The sequence below is a fragment of the Oryzias melastigma genome, linkage group LG5 (genome assembly GCF_002922805.2).
Source record: "Oryzias melastigma strain HK-1 linkage group LG5, ASM292280v2, whole genome shotgun sequence".
Taxonomy (NCBI): domain Eukaryota; kingdom Metazoa; phylum Chordata; class Actinopteri; order Beloniformes; family Adrianichthyidae; genus Oryzias; species Oryzias melastigma.
In genome coordinates, this window is record NC_050516.1 from 23,192,056 (window position 1) to 23,195,958 (window position 3,903).

General features: G+C 34.1%; 1 protein-coding gene across 1 annotated transcript in view; it reads right to left on the reverse strand.

Annotated features, from left to right (window-relative positions):
• The window catches only part of LOC112140787 (copine-8), a gene marked incomplete at its 5' end in the record, with an annotated part of 71,674 nt that overhangs the window by 20,534 nt on the left and 47,237 nt on the right, over positions 1-3,903 (reverse strand).

Consider the following 3,903-nt stretch of genomic DNA (forward strand, 5'->3'; position numbering starts at 1 on the left):
TTACAGTGAATCAAAGAACATAAACACTGGAGCTCTGGTGTTAAAGGGTTAATATGGTAATTTATTTGTCATTTAATGAACAAATATTTCTACTGACTTTAAAAAAAAGAAAGAAAGAAGAAACAGAAAACTCTGTACTCCAGTAAGAAAAAAAAAATATTACCCAAGAACAAACTGTAAGTAGTTTTCCAATAATTAATGAAGATAAGACAGCAAAAAACTAATATAAAATAAACTATATATAAACTACTGGTGTTCTAAACATCAGATTAAACATAGAATCATGTTTACTAGCTGATTTTTTTTTCCAATCACGAATAAAAACAAAAAAAAATGTCTAAACACAATAATGAAAAACAGCATTTAATTTTATCAATCTAGAGTCATTAATGTGTAGAAAAAGTGTAAAAAAAATAATAGACAAATTAGTACATCTGAGGAGAAAAAAAACCCCGCTTTGTTAAAATTTTTCCCCCATTTTGTTTTATAATCTGGCTAAGTAAAAAAAACTCATTAAATATAACATATTGCTCATTTTAATATATATTAATTTATTTCCATATAATGTTTTTGGAATATTCCAGCACTATTTTTTCATTAATTTACATGTGATTTGATTCTGGGGCAGAAATCCGAACATAAACCCTGAAGCTTACTGCACTTCAGAAACACCAAACAGGAGGAAAGAAGCTGTAGTTTGGCAGTGAGACTGGAAATACTGAAACAGAGTCACTGGTGCATTTACCGGCTGTTTACAATAACAGAAGAGATGCTAACCCACCAAAAGTATAATCTGATAATCTATCATTTTTATCTTTGACATTTCTTATTTAAAACAAACAAAAAAGGAGCCATGACTCATAATTGTGACACCTTTTAGAATAAATCTTTGGTTTGTTGCAGCTATAAAGCTTAGTGGAGGTTCATCTGATTTTTTTAAGTACATTTTTCAATTTCTACGTAAATGCTTAGTAAGCATTCCCACTGTAGTGATTCTTCTGCCTCTTTCCGTACATTTTTTGGCATGTAAAAACACAGTCACACTTTCAACGATTTAAGTAATTCTGTTGCTCGTTCAGAACATTAATGCTTGTACTTTAGGTATTTATAAACTTTTTAGGTTTTGAAATATAAGCAAGTAATGCCCCATAGGAAATGAAAGAGAAATTGCTCAAACCTTTCAAAAAACTTTGTGTACTTTGAAACCTTTGAGCTTCTACATACTTTCAGCTAGAGACACCATTCAAACTTTAAAAAGGTTCAGCAGTTTTTTTAGGGTAATTTGGAGTGTAGTTTGAAATTGAGTAAAATGCAAGCTGTTTTTACTAATTTAGACATTTTTGGCTAATTTTGGAGCTTAGCTAATATTTTAACATTATGCTAGTTTTTTTTTCTTTTTCTTTTTTTAATTAGACATTTTTCCAGTTTTTTGCGGCTATTTTGGAGTGTAATTTTAGCTTTATGCTAGCTGTTTGTTTTTGGTTTTTTTCAAAAATTATACATTTTTTTCAATTAAGGCTAATTTAGATTTTAGCTAATATTTTGCTATTATGCTAGCTGTTTTGGCAAAATTAGCCATTTTACAATTTTTCTAAAAAAAAATTTAACCAGTATTTTAACAAGCTTTAAGCTTCAGCATTTTCAGCTATTAGCTTCAGCAATTTCCGCTATCAATTTTAGTGTTTTCAGTTATCAATTTCAGAAGCTTGAGCTATCAGCACTAGCATCTACAGCAGCCACATTCAGCTTACAGCATTCACACTAGCATTATCGCAGGCAATGCTATATATCTAGTTCATAATTATGTTAAAAATGAGCTAGTTTTACTTTGTCTTCACTTAATTTTTTGAATTGACAGATTTTTTTGTTTGTATACTTATAAATTAAAAACACTGTTTGTTCTTAATTTCTGAGTTCTTAATTTACTACTTAGAATTGAGTTTTTTTTGGACATTTTCAGGTTTATGTTTTATTTTTCTGAAATGACATCAAATAATGTCTGCAAAAAAAAAAGTTTAAGCTAGGGTTACTCTGTCAAGCATTGCCTCAAAGTGTTTTAAGAAGAAATTATTAAAGCAAATTGTAGAGTACTAAAAATGCTAAATTACTCCTCAAAACGGAATTGAATAAAACTTTATTGATCCCACAAAGAGGAAACTACCAAGAGAAAAAGGTTAGGAAAAAAAATAGTCATTTAAAATCAAAGCAACTTGTGTGACCAGAAAGCTGCAGAGCATGCTGTGTTAAAATAGAGTTGAGAAGGTCTGACATCAAAGAAATATCAACGAGTAGCTCACCATTCAAGAGCTTTAAGGTTGGAATTTTTCCCTTTTTATTTGCGTCTAACGATAAAAACAGTTAAAGATTATGTGGAGCAAAAATAGGAATCATCTGAACAAATCCAAAATGACCAGAACAACACACAAAATGCCAGGGTGGCAGGTTAGACTGAAATAAATCTAAAATGTTTTAGTTGATATAAGGTTAGATTTGTGAAAAGTTTGTTTTGCTGCTGTTTCGTTTTCAGTTGTCTGTTTCTTGAAAAGTTTCAAGTCAAAGTGAGGATCCGTCTTTCATTTTCTGCTCTTCTGAGAGCGCCGCAGACATCATTCAGCTGCTCCTCTTTCATGAGCTCGCAGCGTTTACTTCTAAAAGGAGCCACCGAGCCCACAAGATCAGAACAGACAGAACTAAAAAAAGAACTGAGAGGCTCACAATAGCTGAGGTTACAGGAGGACTGCCGTGCACGGATACCAGAGTCACTGAAAGCTGAAGCAAACAGATTTGGGAGGGGACGGTTTAAACGTGAGAACAAAGCTGCAAAATAAAGGCTAAAGCAGCCAAACGCTAACATGTACGACAGATTTGATGAACATAAACCCAAATCCAGTGTGTGTCTCTTCCCAGATGTCAGAGCAGTGTTACTGAGCGTTATCTTTGCAGCCTGTGAAGTCCATTAGAAAATCTTTACTGAAGTCTGGAGGCTGTCAGATCGGCTCACGAAGTACAGGAGAGTTCACGTTTGTGCCAAACGTCTGTGGCCTCAAGCCAAAGAAAAACGATTGTGACAATCAAAGGCTGAGATGCTGGATGAAGACTTCAAAAGATGCTGGACCTCTAACACCGCGAGCCGCCCAAGGGGAGCTGAAAACAAGGAGGTACTTCTGAAGTCAAGAGGAACCAGTTCATGAATTCAATCTGTTCTGTCAGAACATTAAATCCCTTCTCTGCAAGTTACACAATTAAACAGGAAAGTCCTGAGCTGCTTTAGTGGCACAAAATCAGAAGGCTCAGTTCCAGACCTCACACTTGACTTCCAATAAAACATTTCAAGGTGTTTTTGTGGGACCACAGATGAAGGAGAATAGAAATCATACAGACCAAAGAATAGACCATTAAACCTTTAAGACTAAAGATTTCCTGCTTTCAAGAAGTGCTTTGAGGGAAAAGAGGGAAATGTTTTAGCACTAAAGCCAGAATGAAGCAGCAGAACAGCTGAAAATCCAACAAACTCACAAAGAAGCCTTCCCCGGTTACTGTTTGTACGACTATTAGTAAAGGTAGATGAGGGACTGCATCACCTGTCTTCATTTTTGAGCACCTGAACCACAGAAAGCCACAGAATCAATGGTAAAGACAGTCAATCATGGATCAACATTCCAGGATTTTAGGTGCCATACAATCCCAACTAATAAAGTAAGGCTCCCTAGATTAGGTCTGGTTAGATTTTAGTTTGTTAGATTTACTCATTTCTTGCTGAGATGCAAAAGTGAATAAAATAAACTGTGCATAGTTGTGTTTTTTTAAATCAGTGCTGACATCACACTACCTACTATTACATTTGAGATGATTCTATGTGACATGAAGGGCTTTTATTTTTAAATGAAGTCATGTGAGCCCCTG